At 45.2% G+C, this 12,732-nt stretch overlaps 1 protein-coding gene and 1 long non-coding RNA gene across 3 annotated transcripts in view; one reads left to right on the top strand and one right to left on the bottom strand.

Annotated features, from left to right (window-relative positions):
• Positions 1-12,732, bottom strand: part of SETBP1 (SET binding protein 1) — a 286,687-nt gene that overhangs the window by 165,557 nt on the left and 108,398 nt on the right. The window lies entirely within an intron of this gene.
• The window catches only part of LOC144817865 (uncharacterized), an 86,116-nt gene continuing 83,632 nt past the window's right edge, over positions 10,249-12,732 (top strand). The window contains exon 1 of the long non-coding RNA XR_013606990.1: positions 10,249-10,597. This is a non-coding gene — a long non-coding RNA (uncharacterized LOC144817865). The remainder of the gene's footprint in view (positions 10,598-12,732) is intronic.

Raw genomic sequence — 12,732 nt, 5'->3', positions numbered from 1 at the left:
GTCGCTGACCTTGCTGCATTGGAGCAGGCAGGGTTCCATTGTGAAAGGTGGGGCAGTAAATCAATGCAAGGCAGGCTGCTGGACAAACAGAAGGAGGTGCTATCTAGATGAACGTCAGTGTGCACACAAGAGGTTCCAAGGGTCCATTACACAAACACCAGTGATAGCCATCCTTGGATAATGCAGCCCACCGTCTGGCAGGGTTTAAAATATAAAAAGAGGCATTCATTCACCCTGTGTGTTCATGTCACAATGTTCATACAAAACCGGGAAATCAAGGATTCCCATGATGTTTGTGTATACGTATTTAACTACATAGACAGATAGACTGACCGACCAAAGGTTATATTGACATTATAGTTCGGAATTGTAATAAAGTCTTATTTTGCACAAAAAATAAACTTGGAAAGTCAATGAAAGAACAAAGCTTACCTGGAAGTTATAATTAGGTGAAAATCTCAGTTAAAACACCATTTTATATTAAAAACAACTGAAATTCACCAGTTATAGTTATCTCAAGTAACTGTAAGTCATGCCTTAAAGTAACTTTAGCAATGTAATATGTAAGGTAATTAGCAATGTATGATGAGGGAACAGCTATGCCCTGTGCCCATCCCCCAAACGGTTCATGGACTTCAGCCGTGTGCAGGATATGCTCGGGCCTGTGCCCAACACCCACGGATGCGCATGGCCAACTATGTGATGTAACAATATAATGGGTGTCATTTTAAATAAGGCAGACCTACTAACGTAGTCACAGACTGCCTTTGTCAAATGGTCAGAACACCAAATAAAAAAGCTGGGCTAATGGCTTTATCAAGTGTGTCAGTACCTCCAACATTATAAAGCAGAGCTATTGTCTTTGACAAAAAGTTACCAATAAATATAATCAAATGTATATTTTATAAATTCATAAATTACGTTACATAAAAGTGACAGTCTCAAAATACTTTTAACAAAGCATTCACACAAAAAAAACATGTCTGAGGCTTTTAAAAAGATTTTTCAGGGCACAAAGTGCAGCCACAGAACCAACCACAAGGGGGAACTGCACTCCAGCTGAGGAGCATACAGCTAAAGCGCAGTGTTCTTTGGATTCAATGACCAACAGGAGAGAGAGGTTTTATTTTATTTTACTGATGGGCTGCTTCACTTCCTGTAGCCCTCCACAACAAAAAAAATGCCTCGTGAGGCCCCTGCCCCTTTTAGAAGACCAACAGGATAAAAAAAATTACAACTAAAAATCACTTGCATGGCCGTATGGGAAAACCTTCCTGGAGCAAGGAATAACAGAGCGTCTCCTGTCGCTCATTTATGGATTCTCTTTTTGTGTGCTCTTTTTACATTTTTCGGTGACCCCATCTCACCTGGGACACCCACACTTTTAATTAACTTTGGGGCCATGGGGAGAACCATGGGCCCATATTGGGTGTTGACAGGAGGCATCCAACATTTTCTGTGGGCGCCCAGGCAACCATCAAATTAATCATTGGGGTTATGGTGGGAGCCCCAAGGCCTCCGCTGACACCCCAGCCAGCACCCATAGTGGTTGCCAGTGGAAGTCTGCCTTTATTTTTATGTGGGAGCACTAGTGCTCACCCGGGGCACCCACAACATAATGAATCCTTTTTGAGCTTCTGGGAGATCTCCAAGGTCACTATGGCCTTGACTTGATCCCTAACCAGCACCCATCTGGGATGCAAGCAAGGAGCTTGCACTATTACTTTCCATCCCAGTCAGGTTTTCGCAGCAACCGCAGCATCCAAACTGCCCTCATCGCCGCCACAGATGTCATCAGGACCCTGCTTGACAACGGAGAAACAGCGGCCCTCATCCTCCTGGTCCTGTCAGCCGCCTTCGACGCGGTCTGCCACAACACACTACGAACACGCTTACACGAAGCCGGAATCCAACAGAAGGCCCTGGACTGGACCACATCCTTCCTCTTCGGCAGAACACAGAGCGTCTGCTCCAATGCCACCGAGATAATCTGCGGCGTACCCCAGGGCTCAGCCCGACGCTGTTCAACATCTACATGGTACCCCTCACCCACGTCGCCCGACAGCACAACCTCAACATCATCTCCTATGCCGACGACACCCAGCTGATCATCTCCCTTACCGAAGACCCCCAGATCGCCAAAACCAACCTCCACGAACGAATGAAGGTCGTCGCCGAAAGGATGAAGAACAGCCGACTGAAGCTGAACTCAGAAGACGGAGGTCCTCATCCTCGGCCCCACCCCCTCAGCCTGGGAAGACTCCTGGTTGCCGACCACACTGGGAACAGCACCAACACCCACCGACCATGCATGCAACCTAAGAGTCATCCTCGATGCCACCCTCTCCATGACTAAGCAGGTCAACGCCATCTCCTCATCCTGCTTCAACACCCCCTGAATGCTCCACAGGATCTTCGAGTGGATCCCCACCGAAGCGAGAAAAACAGTCACCAAGGCCCTCGTCACCAGCAGGCTGGACTACGGAAACGCCCTCTACGCAGGAACTTCGGCCAAGCCCCTGAGACGGCTGCAACGCATCCAGAACGCCTCGGCACGACTGATTCTCGACATTCCCCGCCGCAGCCACATCCCCCTCACCCCACCTGAGAGACCTGCACTGGCTCACAGTCAACAAGAGGGTAACCTTCAAGCTCCTCCTCCACGCGCACAAAGGACTCCACAACACCGGCCCAGCATACCTCAACAGACTACTCCGCTTCTACACCCCCACCCACCAGCTCCGCTCCACCGGCTTCGCCCTAGTCCCACGCATCCAAAGAACGACCGCCGGCAGCAGATCCTTTTCCCACCTCGCCACCAAGACCTGGAACACCCTCACCACCAACCTACGGCAGACCCAAGACCTACTGGCCTTCCGAAGACTCCTCAAGACCTGGCTCTCTGATCAGTAGCAGCACCCCCCCCGCGCCCTGAGACCCTAATGAGTATGTAGTGCGCTTTATAAATGTCTTGATTGATTGATTACTTTGCTCTCATTCATAGAAGAACACGGGCAGGTGTTTATGCTTGGAAACCATGCATTTTTAGACCAAACAATAAGCAGAGCTACAAAGAATGTGTGGCTTTCGTTATAAATTACTTAATGGTTCTAGTTAGGAGGTGCTTGTAAAGCAGGATCTCAACCAGCGTCTTGGCCTCCTGGCGTGGAAGCCTGCCGAGGTAATTGGTTGCTGCTAGCTATGTCCCTGGATCAGTTTATTTTTGTTTCAGGGTCCACCTCTCTCATGCGGCCCCAGGGTACACCTTTCTCACGTGGCCTCTAGGGTCCACCTCTCTCACGCGCCCAACCACCCCTCCCTCCCCCGTCCACCTCTCTCACGTGCCCTCCCCCAAGGGTCCACCTCTCACGTGGCCCCCAGGTTCCACCTCTCGCTCTGTCCCTCTCTCTTGCAGCTCCGAGGTTTGTGGCCATGTCTCCCTTCCTCAAATGTTCATGTCTCCCTTCTTCAAATGTTGACGTCTCCCTGACCCAGTACCAAGCCTCACTGACCAAGAGACAATGTCCACTGAAATCCTCTACATAGATTAAAATCATACATGCACAACCCTACTGCCTCCTTTAGGTAAAAGTCAAACACTTATTTTTTTTAAATATTAAAAGAGAAATCTTGATGTGCATGAATAATAAATACATAAAGCTCTTACAATTATTCAACTGTCAGTCGATAATCAGTCACAACCTCAGTTTACGTACTCTCTCTTACAACTCCGAGCGAGTCAGGCATCCCGAGTCCCATGGTAAGTGGAGAGGATTGCCCATAGCACTGGGTGGCTAGTTCAGGGATGCCTCTGGTTAGTGCACAGTTTGAAAGTGGTATAAATGTGTGAACAGTCTGAAAGTTAGGAATAAATGCAGAGAAAAAAAAATGAGGCTTCACAACGGCTTCTTGGGGTCCAACCACTCGAATTTGAGTGCAATACGGTTGTATACTTAACAACAGATACTTTAAGGATGACGTTACAATAATGGTCTCTTTGTTTACTCCCTCTTTTACCCGGCAATCATTATCTATTGTCCGTTATTCTGGTTTGCCTACCCTATTTTGCCGCTCCCGCCTCTGCGCGGGAACCATTACAATGTATTCTTCAACCGCCCAGCCACTGCAGTCGGCTCCTTGAACACAGCAGGAGACTAGGCAGTTGTCCAAGACACCACACTGAACAACAAGAAAAAACTCCACAGACTCACCACAATCCCATCCTTGCTCTTTCCTAAACCCACCCCCCGCCCCATCCACCCTCTCCCATCCACCCTCTCCCATCCACCCTCTCCCATCCTTCTATCACTTTAGAAATACCCAGGATGGAAAACATCCTTTACAACGCAACTTTTACCACGCAGTGCCTTTACGACGCAACTTTTACAACGCAAACCATTACAACGCATTGCGCTGGGGGGCGCTCTAGGATAGGGAATAAGTTTAATTTACTGTCCAACACCTTCCCTAGTGTCCACGGGGACTGGAGTTGGAATAGTAAATTAAACTATTCACTATCCAGCGCCCCAAAGCACTATGCGTTGTAATGGTATTCGTTGTAAATACCGCGTTGTAAAGGCATGCGATGTAAAAGTATGCGTTGTACCGTCATACATCCACCAAGGACATACCCAAGGCCTCACTCAGCTGTGACATGGTTTTGCCGTCTGCTACCTACCATCTCTTTGAAACCAACTCTTAAAACTGCTGGTGGGCCCCAAGATGCTATTTGCACTTAAAAACAAACAACACGAAAACTTAGGACAGCCATTATAGGAGACACTTAAGGGTGAAGAGCAAAGATGCAGAAAATTGCCAGAAACACGGTTTAAAAATCTTTGCCCCCTTCTAGGTTTCTACTTGCATTTCATTTAAAAAAACCTGAAAGGAAAGCTTAGTGGATCATTATTTTAAAAGCTTGAAGGGCTTATAATTGCACTTCTGGTAAAAAAAATCTGGTTACAAACAGGCTAGGATAAAAAGCTGCAGAACAACTTCAGTCTGCCAATTGGTAAGCCATCATATAAACTTCAATGAGTGAAAATCACTGCGATAAATGCCACGGCAATTACAGTCAGTAAAGTGCGTTTGGACAGAAATCACCAATGAGAAGGGCCAATCCGCATCACGATGGTTGCAGTAAGACACCCTGCTCTGTGCTGCGAAGGCTACTTGATATTTTTGTACAGGCAGCATCTCCTCCAGCCAAGGGAAATAGAATTTAAAGAGAATGCTGTGAAAAAACCTAAATATACTCATGATGTTTTACCTAAACAAAGTTAGACGGTTGTAGGGCAGGATTTCGCGTGACTAGGCGGTTTGGTCCTCATGTCCTTCGTGAAGATGTTCAATGTATGGAAAGCTGGCAACCACCCACCCTGCAACTACAAGGAAGAAAAATTCACACTGTGAGCCATGAAACAAAAAGAGATCTGTCTGCATGTCTCAAGCACAGGTTATGGAGCTCAGCCTCCTGGCTAGACCTCGCCATTGAAATCCCAGCAGCAAAACAAAACGAGGAATGTCAGCGGATGGGAACCATTTAACGATGCGCACAAAGGGTGGCACAATGAGCTGACCTTTCTTTCTGCAAGGAGCTACCGCCTAATTTTGTTTTTTACCAACTTAGCCCTCCAAAATCCCAAAGACATTGGCCGTGTTCTTTTTCAGTGAAAGGATCGCCACATCAGGCAAACGGCGTCAAAATCTTGAAATGTGGATTATCACTTAGGAAACCAAGCAAAAATGTCATCTCCATTCCCAGGAACCTTCAGGCCTTTGTGTGCATGAACCAGTTTGGGGAGAACCAGCTTTCAGGACTGCAAGGAAAACGAATTTAAAGAAAGAGCCTGTGAATCCTTCTGTGTGGAACAAGTTATAAGCAGGGCCACTGGAAATATGTGGCAGGAGAGGGCCAAATTATGCGGCTGGGTTGAGAAAAATATTCAGCAAGAAAAGGCACATTATGCGGCATAATGCGGCATATTTTGTAATCGATTTACATCTTTATTTCGTCATTTTTAAACTTAGTAAAACTGTCTGGGCATTGGTTGCACTTCTTTAGTACCAGTAGCAATAAGCAACAGCCAGGTGAAGAGTCTTGCTTTGCAAAGGGTCTTCCACTACTTGGCAACACGTGTCACTGCAATTTTAGTAACTTTCGACCGTTTGGGCTAGAAACAATGTTTTTGCTAAAATGAAGGTCGTAACACAGGCCCTGTGGTGCGGAGGGACCGCCAAGCTCTAGGGGGCCCCCTCAGCCCAGCAATCTGGCTGCAAGAGCTCCTGATTGAGCCCGGAGGGGGCCTCTCCACGTGCCTTGCAGGGAGGCCCACTCGAGTTTCGGAACACCAGTGGCTAAAATATGCAGGTTATGCGGCAGATGATGAATTGATTATGAGGCAAACCTTTAACTATGCGAAAATCGCTGCAGTCACACAATCGAATAATTCCAGTGGCCCTGGATACAGGTAACAGCACTACTCTGGGAAGAGGTGGGCGAGCAGGAGGATAGATCTTAAAACAGCAAGATTAAGCAGATTGCACAGCAGTCTTCCTGGTGCCTGGGACGTCTCCACTCAACATGGACGGCCATACGCCCCATTGTGGGAGTCCACCTCAACTGCAGGTCTCCAGTCCATGTCAGACCACGAAAAAAAACGACATTCTGTGTGACGTTATAGGAGAATATTTGTACTGCACCAGAATTCTTGAACATACTTTAGACATAAGTAGTAATTGCAGCACACATCTGCCCCTTCCCATTTTTTAAGGCCTAGCTGGCATTCACTTTATCAGCCAAAGTCTGTAAAAAAACAACACACCCTAGGAAAGTAGTCACGCTACGGTAGATTCTACTTCCAGAGCACCAACATCTGCAAATGATTGCTCTTCCATGAAAGACGCATCCTCGCGCTAAATTACCCATGCAATATGTGGTAAGAGACGAGATGTGGTAAACAATGCAGATATCCTGCTCTGTAATCATTCTGCAAATCTTTCATGTTTCACAACTCTTGTAGCATGCACAGATGTGGTGGCAGCTGGAATTATTATATATACCACAAAAGAGCCGCCAACACGTTCACTCACTTTACCACATATATGCTGCAAGTCTGCAAGCTTGTTTTTTGGTCTCCTCAAGCAAAAAGAATGTGAGTGAAAGGAAATGGGGCAGTGGCACAAAAGAGGTGATAGATTGTGTTTAAACGCCGTAAAAAGAAAAGATTTTCAGTGCAGTAGTTTAAAAAAATTTTTTTTAAACTATGATGCCTGAAGCCACTTTACGCGAGGATATTACATTTCATGCTAGCCAGTGACAGGCCTCAGTGGTTGTAAAACACCATCGATTACCGACAGAGGCCGAGGAGAGTGTCGCTGAGAAGCCCATATAAACGACTTGAATTACAAGCACAGGGTTTGCTTTCACAGCAGACTGTGTTAAGTGCCCCTGTGTGCGCAGTGTCTCAGAATTAAACTCACCTACTAACATTCCACATACCTGGTTATGTAATCGCACACTCTAAAAATCACACTGATCCACTTGTTGAACTTGCTGAACCCTGTCTTATTGTTTTTTCTTTAGTTCTCATGCCAAATGCCTTCCCTCTCTTTGTAAGTGTTGCACATAACAGGAGTTGCAATTACGCAATGTAATGGTACTCATAGTACCGAGCTTAGTAGGATCAACACTGAGCCTGCCTTGTGGATCACCACATTGTATTGTAATTGCATTTATATAGCGCTTACTACCCCTGACGAGGCATTGAAGTGCTTTCTCGGCGAGTAGCAAGCTACTCTGGAACCCATACTGCGACAGCGAGCATGCAAACCACAGAGAGCCATTCTGCCTGTGCTCCAGACAGTGTTAAAATACTCATTTAAAAAGTAGATTTGCCATGTGCTTCTACTTACAGCTCAATGCACGTTGTTCACTTACTGATCAATGTTTTGTACATGTGAGTCTTTCCTTTCCAAAACCAGCAATAGCAAGTTGAAGTGATTCCTGGTTCCTCAAAGGAGCTGCCAGCTAAATGTAGTGCCAGGCAGAAAGCGAACTGCTGAGCTGTTGTCCACCATGCCCACATCATTCTCACGTCAAATCAAATCTAATCAAATAAATCCAGATTTATAAAGTGCGGCTAATAACCTGATCGGGTATCCAGGCACTGGCAGGTCCTGGAGGATCATTTGTACAGCCAGGTCTTGAGGGGCCTTTGGAATTCTTGAAGTGATGTGACGGTCCAGAGTTGTGTGGGTGGGGGGGGGGGCTGTTCCAGGTCTTTTCTCCATTGTGGGAGAAGGAGCACCCTCCGCTTCCGCTTCTTTGGATGTGGGGAGTATAGGGGAAGCGAAATGGAGGCAGAGCATAGTCTTCTCAAAGGATGGTGGAAGTTCAGGCAGTGGTTAATGTAGGCAGGTCCTTGGTTGTTTAGAACGTTGTGGGCATGGGTCAGCAGCTTGAATCGGCTTTGCTTCTGTACGAGGAGCCAGTGGCGTTGCCTGAGGTGGGGTGTGATTTGGGTCCATTGGGGAGGGTCGAGAAGGAGTCAAGCCGCGGCATTTTGTATGGTCTAAAGTCTCAGTAGGTGATGTGCGGCGATTCCTAAGTAGAGCCTGTTTACATAGTTCAGTCAGCTCGTGATGAGTGCCAGTGTCACAGTGCATGTGCAGGGGTAGCCAATTGAAGATCTAACTTAGCATGCGCACAATGAGGAAGCAGGTGGAGGAGACTGCGTTGATCTGTGATTTCATGGTGAGCTTGCTGTGAATGACGATTTTGTGGCATGGCCGAAGGGAGTAGATGCGTGTCCTAGGTCTGATGGGCACTAGCAGTCGTCCCATGTGTTGCTGAAGATCAGTACTTAACTCTTGTCTGTGTTTAGCAGCAGGGATTTGTTCTTCATTCAGCGTCTGTTACTGAGGAGCCACTCCTGCAATTCAAGGGAAATACCACTGCTGGCCGCGGCAGCCTCCCAGTGGACATTGGGCTTGGAATGAGGTGCCCACTCAACCCAGGTCCAAATAGACCACCAGTCCTTAAAGATAGTCGCTCTATCTTAAAGCTGGTCCATTTTAAATTCAAGGTCATGGATTAGACTTTTAACTAGACATTCGTGAATCAATGGTGGATTGTGTGGCAAATCCGTACAATCCACAACTAAGCAAAAAATATAGCTGCTAGAGAACCACATAATTCCAGTGGCCATGGGTATAGCTGTTCCTCTGAAATTCTACAAAATTACATTAGAAACCAACACTAAATCAGGAGTTTAACTTATTTGGAAAGACTTTAAGAAGTATTTCAGTATTTATTTATTTTTTAATACGGGAGGAATCAAACTTTGAACGATAATGTCACGGATCGTTACAAAATGTATAGTTCCATCACAATGCGCTATGGACCAATGAGAGTCTCTCTTTTTCAACTTTTCCTGCACAGGGACTCTGGCCAGCTGCAACCAATGGCGTGCCTGTAATAAGATGGGTGGTAGCAGAGATGTGATGATTTAAGTAGGTTTATTGATGAATTATAAGTTTGAATCATAGGATCATTAAAGCCCCCACCAGGAGCAGCTCTCTTGCTGCTCAGCCCAATCTCCCAGCTGTCACCATACACCACATTCTATCATTACATCACACACTCCAACTTTCCACCATTCATCCACACAGGCTGAGCAGCAAGACAGGTAAGCGGGGAAGGTACATGGCATCCAGACCAGAATACCACAGTGCCTAATATTATTGTCTCCATTGCTCTTATTCTTGCAATATTTTCATGACTAAACAAAATGCAAAATAAAACAATGTTATTACATCACTAATCAATAATAAGTGGTTAATCTGAGTAAAACTGACACTGAACTTTTTTTTTAAAGAAAACCCAGCAAACAGTAAAGGTTCGTTGCCGTCGACCAGCACAAAACTTCCTGTGAGCTCCGATACATTCGAGCATACTTAACCAAAGTGACGAATGGCCTTCGATTCAGGGTATAAGAGCATTAACTCTTGAAATCCCCATCGGGATAAAAACAAATGAGAGCAAAGCGCGTTCAATCTCCTACTCTGTAAACTATCCCTCTCTAAATCAAGATAATGATGAACATTTGGATTACGTTAACTTAACTTGTCAGGGCACAGTGCGCGAGGGGAAGGCGCGAGGCAGGTGGGAGGCGCCGCCACCTATGTTGACATGACAACAGGCGGCTCTATTCTCGTCAGCGTCGCGCTATCAAACATGGCGGCCACTCGAGGGTGACCGAGCAACCAAGGCCCTGCACAATTTACGGCCTGTCCTCCCAGGCCAAAGCCAAGCCCCTGCGGCCTTTAGCGACTGGAAGCCGGCCTCCTCCAGAAGGGAGGCAAACAGCCGTGATTTATCGCCAGGCCTGAACAACAAACACTCCCATGTCTCCGAGACTGAATGAGCCGACAAGGGCGGTGATGTTTTCAACACACGTTTAGTATTCGACCAGAGATGGGTTTAGAAACAGAAGACGGACGGGAGTCTGCAGGCAGCAGCTCCTGTCTGTGCCTGGACACCGAGGAGAGGGGCTGGTTCACTCCACAGAGGAAAGGGAGGAAAGTCAACTGCAAGGTAGGAACGAACCGAACTGGGTACTTCTCGCTAGTCGCTTCGGGATAATGGATGACCAAAAAAGAAAAAAAAAACACTTATAAGCTGGCAACTGTTTGGCACACATCGGCAATAGTAGCAGCATTTTAAATGGCTAATAATGACCTCGTTTACATAATCAGGTTAAGTGCAAGCCCATAATTAATATAAAGCACAAAAATACACCAGGCGTGGTTTCAGGGTGCAAAAAGTTCGTGTTCCTTTTTAGGCAAGCGAGGTCACAAAAGGTAAACTCTGTAACATCCTTCTTAACCTTTTGTGTTTCCCAACTATTTTTGTTGTTTCTTGGTATTCTAAAGGGTACACCTAAAAAGGGAAGAGCTTCACTAAGCCCGGGACTATATATTGTATACTTTCAATTTATGGTACTGCTTAGGCCGAGGACGTTTATGGCAAACATATTCTGTGCTCATGCCCACTCCAGTGTTGCAGCTGCTATGACTTGCTAGGTGTGTTTCCAAATTAGTAACTACAATCTGTGATGACAGACACCTGAGCTGGTGCCAGACCACTCATCACCTGACTTGCAGTGTCTGCCTTTCATACTTAACAAGTCAATCATTTACAGACACCAGTCAACAATGTGAAGGTCTGCTCTGAGGCCTAAAACAGAAATAAAACTTTGGATTCCATTCAGAGTCCATGCACATAGGTTCAGCTTTGACTTCCTGTTTCTCTTAAATACGACTTGCGTACATATTTTTAGGCAGTAACTTACATCTCTAAAGAACAGCATGGTGACGGCGTTGCAAATCTTAGACCCTCGCTATAAGTGGCCAGATAAATTATGTTACTGCAGATATCGGAATTATGAGATTTGAATTTTTTAATCACACCAGGTATATACTCAATGCTATGAATATCATATTCCCTATTAAATGTTGGCAGGTGAAACATGGCGATATTTATCGGGGGAAAAACTGTGAAGGTAAATAATGGGACATGTATTTTGGTGCTACAAGTGCCAAAATCAGCATGTTCTGCCCCATTTGAATTTTTTTGTTATTACCGCTTTGCATAAAAAATCCCGTCCCACATATGTGCTATAGGTAATAGTCGCAAAGAAAGGCCAGATGCGTAATAACAGACACCACAGGATTCAGGATGGTTTCCCATGAATTTAAGGTGTTCTTTATAGTAAAGAGTTAAAACCATCAGAATACTGCTACTGAGACTTTGTGCGCAATCATATAAGAACACGGCCCTATAAACACATTTTTTTGTTATAAACACTTCTACTTTAGTCTTGTATCACAAAAGAAATCCTTCATTTAAGAGATGCTGTAGAAGTGCAGATCATTTAACATCCCAAGAACACCACCTCAGTGCTAGCAGCAGTGCTGGTCTAATCTGGTTAACTGATCCAAAACAATAGCTAAACCCTCAGACTGGCCAGATTAAATGTAAACGCAGGGCTTAAAAGTTTGTGGTGCGCCTTCATTGAGTGATTCTACAAGCTTGGTTGAATTAATATGTGTACACCAAAATTAAAAAAAGCTGTATTTCATATGAAAATGTGCGTATTCTTAGAACCTATAATTTCCAAAACATATTTAAAGCTGATATTTTGAATGATAAATCATGAAGCATTTCGAAACGTATTAGTAACATTATTACCGTAGTGCCATGAAGCATTCCAGCAGGGGATGTTATATATTAGTCTTGTAGAGGCATTCCGAATTACTTAAGCTTTTTTTTACACTACTGCAGACAATCCTGCACTGAGGTGTTCATGGCAGGTAAACTTGCAGATAGTGGCCAATAATGTGATCTTGTCTAATAAGTACAACACTAATAATATTAGTAGCTTGGGGTGATTTTAATTAAAAAATAAGTAGCTCTTTTTTGTGAAAAAGTTGGAGACTCCCTGGGGTACTGTGACTGAGGTGTGTAGATTTTCATGGTTTCTCCCAGCGAATTACCCATGGTTGTTTTCACTCCTTCATTACGACACATATCTATCACGTTATTGGTTATATAATATTTGTAAACCATCCTCTTGTAACATAAATCAGTCATTACACAAAGCTGGTGATTTATTGTGTTGAAGGACTATTTACAGGATAGTGATAATTTTCTATGGCCTAGTCTGACAA

The sequence above is a fragment of the Lissotriton helveticus genome, chromosome 2_1 (assembly GCF_964261635.1).
Source record: "Lissotriton helveticus chromosome 2_1, aLisHel1.1, whole genome shotgun sequence".
NCBI lineage: Eukaryota > Metazoa > Chordata > Amphibia > Caudata > Salamandridae > Lissotriton > Lissotriton helveticus.
Note: the sequence above shows the minus strand (reverse complement) of the source record. Positions and strands in the feature narration are given on the sequence as shown.